The sequence below is a fragment of the Vulpes vulpes genome, chromosome 3, assembly GCF_048418805.1.
Source record: "Vulpes vulpes isolate BD-2025 chromosome 3, VulVul3, whole genome shotgun sequence".
Taxonomy (NCBI): domain Eukaryota; kingdom Metazoa; phylum Chordata; class Mammalia; order Carnivora; family Canidae; genus Vulpes; species Vulpes vulpes.
In genome coordinates this window covers 41560077-41574040 of record NC_132782.1, presented here as the reverse complement: position 1 = coordinate 41574040, position 13964 = coordinate 41560077, and the positions used below count along the sequence as shown (strand labels likewise).

Here is a 13964-nt window from a genome sequence, read left to right as displayed (position 1 = left end):
ATTGGCAAAGTCTGTCTCTCTCTCTCCTAGTTTTGAGCCCTGGTGCTCTCTATCAGTATCTGCCTGACCATAATGGTTATCTACAGCCTTTTCCTTCTGCTTAGTTTTCTCAAAGTTCTGTATTATCATGTTTTACCATATTGTTTCCCCCAAAGCATGTCTTACACTTTAACCTATAAAAATGTACCTCCACACAAGAAAAAAACATTGTTCTGACTCTGAAGCCAGGCCAGCATTATATAGCTGATGACCTTGCTCAGTTTCTCATCTATGAGATAGGTTATATGTGGTGGTTCTCAAGTTCCAGGGTACATTAGAATTACCTGGAAAGTTTATAAAAAGAAAAAGAAAAACAGAGTGCTGGGCTTCCCACTGAGTTTCTGATTCAGTCAGTCTAGTGAAGAGCCTGAGAATTTCCATTTCTGACAAAGGTCCCAGGTTATGCTGATGCTGCTTGTCTAGAGATCACACCTGGAGAACCACTGAAATAATGTTATTAGGATGAAAAATCCTATTTGTAAAGTGCCCGGTTCAAAGTAACCACTTAATGAATGTTAGTCTCTTGTCCTCCACCTCTATTCCACATGTCCTCAAAGCAAAGGAAATAGATGATAAAAATGAATTAATGACATTGGGTTTGAATGGAATCGAGCTAAATGCAATTATCTCTGGGCAAAGTCTTTCTGGAAATAAACCAAAAGAGATATTTCTGTGAGAATAAACTAAAGGAGATATTTTAGGTAAATGAATCTTTAGAAGCTATTGATAAGTATTGGCAAAGGCATCAGACAAAGGACATTTCTACACATCGTCAGGAGAAAAATAACAGTATATATAATTTCAAAGGACAATTTGGTAATACCTACCAAAATGTGAAAGACACATAAATTTTGAGCCAGCATTTCACTTCTAGAAATACGTCCTTCAGAAATACATACAGATGCACAGAAATATAGTGCAATATATTTGCATAACAGCTCCTAAACCCAAGTATATATGAAATGTAATTTTTTTTCCTGTAAGTCAACTTGATTTATACTTCAAGCCCATTGCACTAGGTGGTAAAAATAAATCCCATTCATTTCAGGATTCATTTCCTGACATTTTTGTAGAGTTGCAGCTGAGAACCAGGGGGCGTGCACAGAGCAGAGGCATCGGGGTATGTACAAATAATTGATCTTATGTCATCATCCATCCATGCTGTCATCTCCTGGCTTGGCCACCATTCGGTTAGTACTCATTAGATTTTATATACAGATTACTGCTACCTTATTGCATGATTTGTTCCTTGCAGTCCCATCCTACCTGCTGCTTCTACTACCCGCATACCATGCCAAGTGCTATGGAGGCTGAGACCCTCACTCTTTTTTTTTTTTTTTGACCCTCACTCTTTTGATGAGACTTTCAGATGCTTAGGTTTGTTGTGATGTTTCTGTGTCTTATTAATTCTGAGATTGTCTAGGGCTCTAATCAACTTATAACTTCTTATTTTCTTTTTTAGTCCTACGTACTGAGTAAATCAATAAAATTTAATGGCCAATTTTGAAAGCGTCACAGATTTGCCATTTGGAACCTTGTATTGCTTTAGTTTTTATCAAATACTGAAGAAAGGAAAATAACCATTTTGATGGTGAAAAATCTTGTTTTCAAGAAAAGTCCCAGATGTAAGCCACTCCTTAATCAGTGACTCAGTGATTATAACTTAGCAACATGCAAGTCTGTGTTAGCTATATATAGCTCTATTTTTGTATGCATTGAAATGAGCCTCTGATGGTCAAAATAGTTTTGTATTTTCAAAACGATAGCAGCTGTTTATCCTTAATTTTGAGAATAATTTGGGGGAGTTATGTACTTTACTTTTTACCCAAAAGACAGGAATGACTTCACTGTTTAGATACAGAAAGAAATATGTTAAATCGTTCAACCAATGCTGCTTGGAATAGACTTCTTTAAAGCATATTTTGATTGTGTAACTGTTCTGAACTAAACTTGGCTTGTGAAGTCTCTGGATGTTACATAACTCCTGAAAAATACAAAAGTAAGAAGGAAAGACAGAATTAAATAAAAGACAATAAGGTTGACGCATTTCAGCATACATTTTTTTTTTTAAGTAGCCATAAAGTGCCAGATGTTGAAATATAAAGATAGCTAGAACACAGCTCCTTCAATGACTCGGACTCGGTGGGGAGAAAATCAAGTAACAGAGACAAAATTCCAACAAACAATAAATACAAAGTACAAAGCCAGATAGCATATACCCTATCTGAAGAAAGGCTTCACAGTGAAGGTCATATTTAATCTGTGGTGGAAGAGGGAAAGAAGCATGTTCAAAAAATAGGGACAGAATTTACCAAGATAGGTGTCATTAGACTACAAGCTCTGCATTAGGAGGAAGAATGTCTGATTTACCTATTATATGTTTAATGCCTAGAAGAGTGATTGATGCATGAGGTAATCGATATATATTTGTTGAATGACTGAAAACATGATTTCAAGTAAAGGTAAGTAGTTCCAGTTTGTTCTACTGGACTAAAGCACAGAGAGATCGAGGTTAACTGATAAGAGAGTCTAGAAAGGGAGGCAAAGACCAAACGCCCTAACTTTGATCTTTTAAGGAATTAGGATTTTTGTCTTAGAGACAATGGGAAACCATTAATAGCATTTGAGTAGGGCAATGACACAAGTGAGTATGTAGTAGCATGTTGGAACTAGAGTTAAGTGCTTGGAAATAGGGCACATAGGTGAAGACGAGTGCAAAGTACTGTATCATATTATAAAAAGAACAGTCAATTTTTCAGGCAACAGACTTTATCTTGACCTCCCTTGACCATCACCCCCTTTCCCACAATCACATACAAGCAGCACTGGGAAAAATGAAAAGAGGGAGTGTAAGCTTTTTGGTGAGGAGGAATGCCCCCTCTTTTGGCCAGCATGTCTGGACAACCCTATAGTTTCTACTCCCTCCTCTAACCTCCATGCCTTTTCACAGGAAGCCATGAGAAATAAAATGGTCCTCTTTTGTTCTTTCCAAGAGCCACAGGACTTGGGGATGATGATCCTCCTCCCTCCCTTTGAGTTTTCTTCACAGGCAAATTATAAAATAGTCCTTTTGGCTAAGCAAACTTGCTAGGTAAGCTTCTTGTTTTCATACATTTCTAGTCTAGAAAGAGAGAGCAGCCTCCATGTTCCAGTTCAAGAGTTACCTTCAGGGTATACCAATCAAACATTCCCAATGATTCACCATGTTCTTTACTGCATTCTGATGCTCCACTAGAGTGGTTTCCAGGTATCCAATCAAGCCTCCAACCAGGAATAAAAATAAAATTCATTGCTCCATCTCTCTCAAGGACCCTCAAGATCTTATTCCTAACCTTTAACCTCTAAGCCTCATTACTTGACTGGTAGGGGTGGATGGAATGTGGACATAGGAAGGAGGTGGGAAAGCTTCTGTCTATAAGCATTGTTCTTGGGAGTCATTGTTTGGTTGAATTTGAGACTGCAGGAGGAATAATTCTCCCACTTTTTAGTTTAGAGGGTAATTTAGCTGTTTCTGGCTGTTCTCTTTGAAAGTTAGGGTAATTAGCACTTCTTGTCCTTATCTATGAGTCCAAGAAGCCAATTTCAGGACAATAGGAAAAGTTTCACTCAACATTTACCACTGGTTCCCAACAGGAATATAATGCAAGCCACATATGCAATTCTTTTTTTTTTTAAGATTTTATTTATTTATTCATTAGACACAGAGAGAGAGAGGCAGAGACACAGGCAGAGGGAGAAGCAGGCTCCATGCAGGGAGCCCGCAACATGGGACTCAATCCTGGGTCTCCAGGATCACGCCCTGGGCCAGAGGGCGTGCTTAACCCCTGAGCCACCCGGGCTGCCCAACACATATGCAATTCTAAATTTTTCTAGTAACCATATTAAAAGAGATAAAACGAAATAATTGAATTTTATAGTATACTTCAAACCAATATAACCAAAATATATTTCAACATGTGATCAATAAAAAATTATTGAAGAGATAATTTTCATTCCTTTCTTCATACTGTCTTCAAAATCTAGTATTTACTTTATAATTACAGAATATCTCAATTTGGTCTAGACTCATTTCAAGTGCCCAGAACCCATTTTAAACAAAGTTAGTTATGTTATTATAGATTATCTTGTGACAAAAGCTAACAATGGTTCCTTACAATGTGCATAGAATAAATCCAACTTCCTATTATACATGTATTTGTGGTTTAGACAATTGAGTGGAAGGGAAGATACCTAATGCAAGTCTCCTTCTTTTTCCACAGGCTTAAAAATACCACCTCCTAGTGTGTCCTTACTTACTAAACAATTATTTATAAACTCTGTTGTTTTAAAATATCTGAAAGGACTATTTTTTTTTTGTAAGTCACTGCCTAATTAGATAGAGATAAATTTTCAGAAAAACTTTTCTGTAAACTTTGTACCACAACTTTAAAAAAAATCGATGGAATTTGTTGTCTCTTAAAACACAAATCAAGCTTTTCTTCCACAAAGGCAGCTCAGTGTCACCCTTCGCAGATGGATAGGTCTACTTTCAATGGCCTGGTATCTGAACATGGGCTGGATATGCCCCATCTGCTGTTTCAGATTTATTTCTTCAGACTGAGTAAGAATGAGTCAAGAATCAAGAGTAAAACTGCAGTCATTACCTTTTAAACTTATTTATTTTTTGTTGTTGGTTTGGCAAGTTGCCTCATTTCACAGAGACTTTATGAGGTGCTTATGTTTTACTTTTGAAGGTGAGAACTGTGATCTAATCTGTATTCTGTGTGTTGCTTAGTACACTGGGGGTGCATAATAAATATTGAACAGGAAGACTTTATTGAATCACTCTATACCATACACTTCCTAGTTTATCCATTGTGCCAAGCTTCCACTACAGAATCATTATGAATAGATGGGTGGCTGGATAGATTCACAAGTGAATTTATTTGATAGTTCGCTGCCAAAATTTTGCTACCTATAATGAAATCATATTTCTTGGTCTTCTCCCATGAATCACAAGGAGAACAGTCTCACTTACATTAATATGAAGCCTAAATTTGAACAAATATATAGTAGGCTCTCTGTGTCTGAAAAAAATTTAAAGCAGAAGTTAAAGCCCAATAAACTCCATTTCCATCAACTCATAAAACCAGAACCTCCAAAATGACTTTCTGGCACCTCAAAATCAAAACATTTTAATAATATCAGGATATATGGAAGCTATAACACTGATTCCAGTTTATTTGAAATTGAATTATATTCAGCACATTTTTAATGCTAAAAATGTTTTATTCCTTCAAGCAACTAATTTTTTAAACTCATTGATTTTACAAGATTTTATAGAGCACCTATTATGCTCCAGGCATTGTTTCCAGGCTCTGAAAAACATAAAAAATCCTGCTTTAATGGAATGCACATTTTATTGGAATATTTAACTCAATAGGTACTCAATCAAAATATTTAAAACACTTAATATAATCAACTAGTTTTTTTTTTTTTTAATTCATTCCCACTTAATAGAAAATCCACAAGGTATGTGGTAGAGTTAGGGCAATCATCAAGATTATTTGATACAAAGCTTGTTCTTTTCACGAAACTGTGATATGTACTTGTCTTTTTATTCAACAAGGTCTCTTATAACTCTACAACATTTTTCCTCCTATGTTCTATAATAGGATATTGTAATTCAAATAAATCTCAAGAAAATCAGGTTTCAATTTGAAAATGAAGATGATAAGGCTAAAAATAATACTGAGAAAGCAACCCATACCTAAAGGGTTCTTAAGAGGAAAGCTTATGAAAAACTTGAGCATAAAAATGCAGTAAAGGGGATCCCTGGGTGGCTCACCGGTTTGGTGCCTGCCTTGGGCCCAGGGCGCGATCCTGGAGACCCGGGATTGAATCCCATGTCGGGCTCCTGGTGCATGGAGACTGCTCCTCCCTCTGCCTGTGTCTCTGCCTCTCTCTCTCTCTATGTCTATCGTGAATAAATAAATAAAATCTTTAAAAAATATTTTAAAAAGTGCAGTAAAATCATGTCCTTATAGATCTGATTAAGATGATAGAAATTATATTGTAAACTGGAACCATTCCATTTTATATTCAGATATATTAACCTGTACTCTTCCAGAATTGTTCTGAAATGTTTCTCAGGCTAAGATGTTATTATCTGCCTATATATCATATATGTCCGTATTATGAGTTCCCTTTGACCTCTTCAAATAATATGACTTTCTCCCTTCTCCGGAAAGCCTCCCACAGTCAAACTGCTTCACACTGTCTTAAATGCCTATTACAAATATATCTGTGTCTTAAAAGGTTAGCTTAAAAGGTGGTAGAGAGGAAAAGTGATGTAGGAGACAAACAGGAGATTGGGAGAGACAACTCCTTAATAATTAGAGACCATTCAATTATTTAGAAAATCACTTGTTTTAAAATTTTTAAGAGAAATGTTGTTCCAGGTGGACTGTTTTTTATTTATTTATTTATTTATTTATTTATTTATTTATTTATTTATTTATTTTTAAAGATTTTATTTATTTATTCCTGAGAGACACAGAGAGAAGCAGAGACATAGACAGAGGGAGAAGCAGGCTCCATGCAGGGAGCCCAATGCAGAACTCAATCCTGGGACTACGGAGTCATGCCCTAAGCCAAAGGCAGACTATCAACACCTGAGCCACTGGACTGTCTTCTTTAAATAAAGGCTAATTTCTAAAATTTTTCTTTGAATTTCGTATCACAGCTTTAAAAATTAAAATTAAAAAATTAAAATTAAAATTAAATTAAATTAATTTAATTAAATGAATAATTAAGTCTATTATCTCTTAAACCACCAATCAACCTTTGCTGAGTGATGAAAATCAAGGCATCCCATTTGCAAATGAAAGGATGGATCTACCTTTCAATACCACAATATCACAACATTCTGAACCCCTAGATTATCTTCTTAATTCTACTCTATATTATAACTGCTTTCTGAAATTTCCGTTTCTTAAAGAAGTTGGTATCTGAAAATCAAAATGATACCTTCCAGTCACCTCTCTGAACTTCTTTTGATTTCATACATTCCAAGAGCATTTGTTAAATTGTTTTCTCTACCAGATGCTATTTCACAGACACGCAAAAATGAGTGTCATATTACCTGCTCTCCACTCAGAGCCTAAAAAGAGAGATATGAGGAAAAAATGGAGCTAGGGGAAGTGATAGAGATGTGCATACTCTCATGAAAGTATTGTGAAAGGGTCTCCAGTCTAGGCTAAGGACTCAGTGCGGAGGTTTCTCTGGTGAACATGGTGCTCGAGAGAATCTGAAAGTGATTGGGATTCCTTAGGGAGGCATGTAGGCAAGTTGCCTTTGCTCTTTCCTGAAATTTATAATCATCATGAAACTCATTGGTATATCCCATACTCTTCATATCTCCCACTCTATAAATCAAGACCCATATCTGGCACAAATTTCACTTTTGAACAGAGTCTAAAATCATGTCTTTAAGACATAAACTCTCAGTCAAGCAGTCTCATTCTGCAATACATAGGTGATTTGGGATTAAGAGATGTATAAGCCCAGTGAAAAGGTTTATATTAATTACTTCAGAATTACATCTTGCAGGACCTGACATTTTTCTCATATTGAAGCAGATATAGGCATTTGAAGCCTTTTAAGAAATAACTGAGTAACTCTCAATTTCCATTTGCTTACTGAATCAAGAACCATGAGGTAACCCTAAGGGAGTCATTTTCATTCTGTTCAGCACGCATTTTGTCAAACCTCACATCAGAACGGGGTAGACAACATAAACGAATACTGAATGGTGCTAAAGAGGGTAACTTTTCATACCATATATCAAAATGATAGCACTGAAAAATCGATGCAAGACAAAGCAATTTCAACCCAAAGAGACTGATTGAACTGTAGCTTCTTTATCCCTCTGCTCTAACCTCCCTGGTCAGTCCCAAGATTTACAGCAGAATGCTAACACATGGGATTGTATTTGGGTATAAATGCGCGCACACACACACACACGCACAATTCTGGTAAATTATAATCCTAATTGCCTATAGCAATGATGTCTGATTAATATATTAGAATCAAAATGCTTCTTTATTACTTTTCCATATTTTCTTTTCTTTTTTTTTTTTTTTGCAATGGATGTGGATTACATTGATCATCAGATCTATTGTGCTATTAAAATTCTCACCTCAACTTTCCTCATTCTCCATGTGTGATGTGTGTCCTATAGGTTCTCTCTATTCCCAGCCCCATGACTCGGACCTTGGTCTCTAACCAGTGTATTTGTCATGAATAGGAGATCCTCCTGACAAATTTAAGCTGGAAAAGGGAGAAGATGGTTGAAATCAGGAATGCTGGAAAAAGACATTTTGTAGTTTATTTGCACACAAGTGTTGGTTGATATCTTCTTTATTTCTGGGTTCAGATGCACTGAAAAGCCTGACTTTGTCTATGTGAAATGTGAAGTCACACATGCTATGTGTAGTGTCCTTAGACTCCTATAGCAAGCAATGGGTTTTGTCTTCTTGGACCTTCAAGCTTCAAAGTACAGTCATCATATAATATTTAGTTTCCTCTATTTTGTGGATGTTACTCTAGACTGTAACATCCTTGGAAAGAGGCCATGTTTTCCACTTTTGTAACTTTCCAGAGATGAGACCACAGCTGGTTAAACAGAATGCCCTACTCACTTCTTCAGTATCATGGTGAGAAAGCTGAATGCCCCAGGGAATTAAAAAAAAATGCCATATTTAAAAAGACACCTTTCACATTCTTTTAAAAGATTGCCTCTGGGAACATGTATATATGACGGGTATTTAGAGATATTGCTTATGACGAATAGACTATTTACCAATCTATACTTCATTATAAACAAAATGATGATGAAAGTATATGCTATTATTGTTGAAATCATTCATACAAATAAGATAGACTGTGTCTAAATCAAACATAGCAACATAAGACAACAACAACAAAAATGTCACTTCTTCAGAGCCAAGAAACCAGTAGATCTTGGCTTGCTTACAAAGGGTTATTTCCTTTGGAAGAAGAAAGAGGACACATAGAATATCTGACAGGTCGTCATCTCATAGGAAACACAAGTATGGAGCAGAAGGTGGTGCTTCCTAATGAATTTAAAATATGATGCCAGGACAATTTCTAAGATGAAAACTAAACTAGTTCAGGGCTTTGAAAAGGATAAACTCATCAGGAGCAAGCCCTTCACTGTCCAAACCGAGGAGCACTCACATTACATTCTTTAAATAGCAGAGCCCCCAGAGAATCTTGAGGACTACAAAGTGAGAGTCAGACTCCAGACTCCGGGGTAGGGGGTGGAGAAACAAGCCATGTATGCCAGCAATGATTCTCACTCATGCATACAGAGCCAGCATTAAAGACTTTTTCAGGAAGTAAATCAGAGAAAAAGATCTAGCAACCACACACCACTCAAAGATCTCAGCTTTAAAACAATTTCATAGCTCTCCTTGGCCTGACTCAAACATTGGCAGGGAGGAAATGGTCTGGTAGGGCATTGCTTCTCAAATCCGAGCACCCACAGGTCTTGTCTTCCAGGGGATGCTGACACTCCAGGACTTGAAACCAAGTAGCAAGCTTCTGGATTACCACTGAGTCCTGAAAGGTACACTGAATCTGTTGGGTTTCAAAGGGATGGGAAACCTCTATCCCACCTCAGAGCTGGTTTAAACTAGTGGAAGGGGGCACTGGGCGGGGCTTGCACAGCCTCTGAGGTGATGGTAAGCTCCAGGCCTGACCTAGGGCTCTGCCCTGTTGGTAGATACCCAGCACTTGCTCAGGCCATATTTGATGCGTGTGATGCACAAGGAGGGAGGAACCCTATTGCTGCTGTGGCCAGAGGCTCAGGGCTTCCAGGACCACAGCTCAGACAGTGGAAGTCAACTTCCTCCCTGCCCACAAGGCACTGTGACCTAACAGACTGTGTCTTCATTCCAGGAGAGCAAGGGGGCACAGGAGGAAATGCTACCCCTTGTTCTTATGGCCTCCCAGACTTTCCTGAAGACATTGAGTCTTTTCCTCCCATCCCCATCTCAGTGTGGAAAACTGGAGCCAGACCACTGTTTCAGTTCACCATTGCCTCATCTGCATGACTTTCCAGATTCCTCTTTGGGCCCAGAAAGGTCGCAGCCTCTGACCTGTAGTGCAGTCTTTGACCATCCTTGATGTTCTTGGCCCTCAACACCATTGTACAAATCAGAAGGTGACCCTCTGCATGCATATGGAGAGCAAGGCTCAATTCTGCCAGGAGAGTGGGGCTGGATTGAAGGTCTGGCTGGCTCCCAGTATGAGCTTGGGCAAGGAATCACCTGTACCACTGCTCCCGTATCTTCCCTGCAGCTACCCATAGCCCCAGCACCATCAGCCTGCTGAGAACCATCCAGACCCCTGAGTGTGCATCCAGTTCTCAGTGAGTAGATGACCCCCAGGAACAAAAGTGCGTGGAGCTCTACCTAAATGATTTGATGCCCAAGTCCCTGAGGCATCTGGCCTTTCTCGGTTCACCTGAAGTTCCACCTTGGGGTGAGCCTTCTCCTCCCAGATTCTTGTCTACCTATCTACAAGGTTTGCAGGTTAGGAAGTCTCGAGGAGAACCAGGGAGGAGGCTGAGGCTGCTAGTGGTTGAGAAGCAGCCAATGTGGGGTGTTGTCCTAATGGTTCCCATGCTTGACTGAGATGCCTCCTCTGTGTTCCTAGCTTGGACTCTGCCCCTGAACCCAACAGGATGAGAGCAGCCTGATTCACGCTCCTGCCCGTGACAGGGAAATTATGAAAAACAGCTTGAATTGTTTCCAGACCTCCTCATGAATTCTGTGTCGTATGACCTTAAATATACTAGGTAAGCTGGAAACTTAAAATAGTTCAGCTCTTAGAATTTGGTCTTCTCCTTAAGTTGCATTTCTTAACTGGTAAGCTTTGGGTTTTCTTTGTTGATATAAAAAATAAATCCAAGGCCAAAATCCCATAGATTTTGAAGTGAAATGCTCATAAAATTGTTTAATTTGCCATTAATAGCCATCCTATTGCTATCTGGCTTAGTAATTATTTAGAAGAGTACTTTTGGCTATTTATTCATGATTTTGTTGTTGACTTCTATTTTATTGGATTGACTGGAAAATACGGTCTCTGTGGCTGTGAGATGAAGTATATAATTCACAATTGTATATGCTCTGAGAATGTAAAAAAATAATGCACATTCTCCATCTAATACAAATGTTTTAAATATATATATATATATGTTTGTAAATATTTGAAAAGTCTGCTGATCTTATTTTTAATGCACTATGTCTTTACGTGATTAAATTATCTTTATTGTTCCAGAGGATTCTGTTTTATATATTTTGATGCTGTGTGTCTGATGAATAAAAAATATTAACCTCATTTTGGACTACAGCTTTTATCATGATATAATAAGCCCTTTGTCTCATTTAATGCATTTTTTGAATGCTTTGCTTTATCTGATATAGCGATATTGTTAGTCCTTCTTACTTTTTTTATTTGCATTTGCCTTTATGATTCTGCACATCCTTTTCAGTCTTTATCTTCATTTTATTTCAGGTGGGTTTCTTATAGACAATACACATTGTATATATTTTGTAATCCAATTTGATAGTGTTATATGACAGGGAAATGTAGTTCATTTGAATTTATTGTGAAGACTAGTATTTTGGTTTTATTCTCATCATTTATAATATTCACTATTTGTTAGTTTTTCTATTTTTACCTGTCCCTATGTTCTTGCTTATCATAGTAAGCTTTTTGCTATTCCTTGTTTTTCTTCTCTTGTCTCACTTTTAAATTATTATTTTATGATTCTCTTAAACACTTACTATTCTAATAAAATTATGATCTATGCATTTTGATCAATACAGAAAAATAAGTCAATGTAGCCACCACGATACTTAATTTGTCATCACCTCCTGTCCCCCCTTATTCCCTCCTACCCCTTTGGAGAGGAAACATTCCCACCTGTCCCTATCCCTTCATCCTGAGAAAACTCTCCATCCTTGCCAACAGCTGATATTTGGGTTTTGCGTCAAAAGTTTTGTATTTTTAACGTTTCATATCCTGGCTAACTTTTCTGAGACAGCTTTTGCTTCTGTTTAGGAATAAGTACTTAAAATTTAAATATATTCCAGTCATAGCATCTTATCCACTTATTTTATCTTTGTATTTTAAAATCCATAGCATCTCATGATTCGACATTAGGATATCCATCACTATGATTCATTAAGTAAATAAATTAAAGATGGAACATCATATTGCCTTTTTATGCTTTTGGGCTTAGTAATATCCTTTCACATTCATAATCCAGATAGCGAGATAAGCAGGATTTTATGCACCAAGGCTTTCCCTTCATTGCTCTTCCAAACTGAAAAAATAAAACATTGCTGCCAGTTTAGCCAACAGTTAAACTTTACTGCAAAATATTTTGATTCTCTTTCCTGCTAAAGTGACCTGTGACTCACATGGTGATGCTCAAATCCCATTTGGGAATTTAGCAAACTAGCAGATTCTGCAACATGAAATCCTATGAGACTTGGATGTGCATTTGTCCAAGCCCGCCATAGGGGTTGATATTAAATATTTCACAAATACTATACCTTCCAGGAATTCACATTTTCTTTATTGAATGTAGATTTGTGAAATCTTTAAGAAATAGCTGAATCATTATTTCTTGACTATCTCCTGCTTGTTAAAGCAGGACTATAAAATAGCTCAAGGGAAGCACTGAGAAATTTGCTTTCATTATACTCAATAGCCTGCATCTGTCCAAATCACATATGAAAGGATGTGGACAAATATAAATTAAAATTGAATTTTGCAGAAGAGGTTGAAGAACTTCCCCAGAATAAATTAAATATATAAGCTGAAATTTGATGTAAGGCATGAGCTCAGTCCTACAGATGGACTGTAGCAACTTTGCAGACATTTTTCCTGTCTTCTCCTTTTATTTTCCCAGATTTCTACAGATTTGCTAGGAAGAATAAAAAGATGAATAGATTCTAGCAGTGCTAAAGGTGTGTAAATAAGAAATGGTATACTTACCATTTCTTCATTAATAGTAAGTATGTAAATATTTGCAAATCAATCAAATGATACACTACATAAATAAGAGAGGATAAAAACCATATGATCCTCTTGATAGATGCAGAAAAAGCATTTGACAAAGTACAGCATCCATTCTTGATAAAGACTCTCAACAAAGTAGGGAGAGGGAACATACATCAACATCATAGAGGCCATTTATGAAAAACCCACAGCTAATATCATCCTCAATGGGAAAAACTGAAAGCATTTCCTCTAAGGTCAGGAGCAAGACAGGGATGTCCACTCTCACCACTATCACTTAACACAGTACTGGAAGTTCTAGTCTCAGTGATTAAACAAAAAACGAAATAAAAGGCATGCAAATCAGCAAGGAAGAAGTCAAACTTTCACCATCTGCAAGTTACATGGTAGTCTATATAGATAACCCAAAAGACACCACCAAAAAATTGCTAGAACTGATACATGAATTCAGCAAAAGTTGCAGGATATAAAATAAATGTACAGAAATCTGTTGCATTTCTATACACTTAATAACAAAGAAGCAAAAAAAAAAAAAAGGAATCAAGGAATCAACCCCATTTACAATGGCACCAAAAGCCATAAGAAACCCAGGAATTAATCTAACCAAAGAGGTAAAAGACCTGTACTCTGAAAAGTGTAAAACTTTTTTTTTTTAAAGTATAAAACTTTGATGAAAGAAATTGAAGATGACACAAACGTATGGAAAAACAGTCCATGCTCATGGAATGAAAGAAAAAACATTGTTGAAATGTCTATACCATACAAAGCAAACTACACTTTCAATTCAATCCCTATTAAAATACAATCAGCATTTTTCAAAAATCTAA

The 13964-nt window shown here is 36.9% G+C and overlaps 1 long non-coding RNA gene across 2 annotated transcripts; it reads left to right on the top strand.

Moving 5' to 3' along the window:
* The first annotated feature begins 1103 nt into the window (after nt 1-1103).
* LOC112926633 (uncharacterized) lies at nt 1104-11355 on the top strand. Of its 2 annotated transcripts, none has more exons than XR_003236380.2 (3): nt 1104-1159; nt 9604-9670; nt 10003-11355. It is a non-coding gene; the product is annotated as an uncharacterized lncRNA (long non-coding RNA). The 2 variants fall into 2 exon arrangements; XR_003236381.2 differs by lacking the exon at nt 1104-1159 and adding an exon at nt 1174-1229.
* The last annotated feature ends 2609 nt before the right edge of the window (nt 11356-13964 follow it).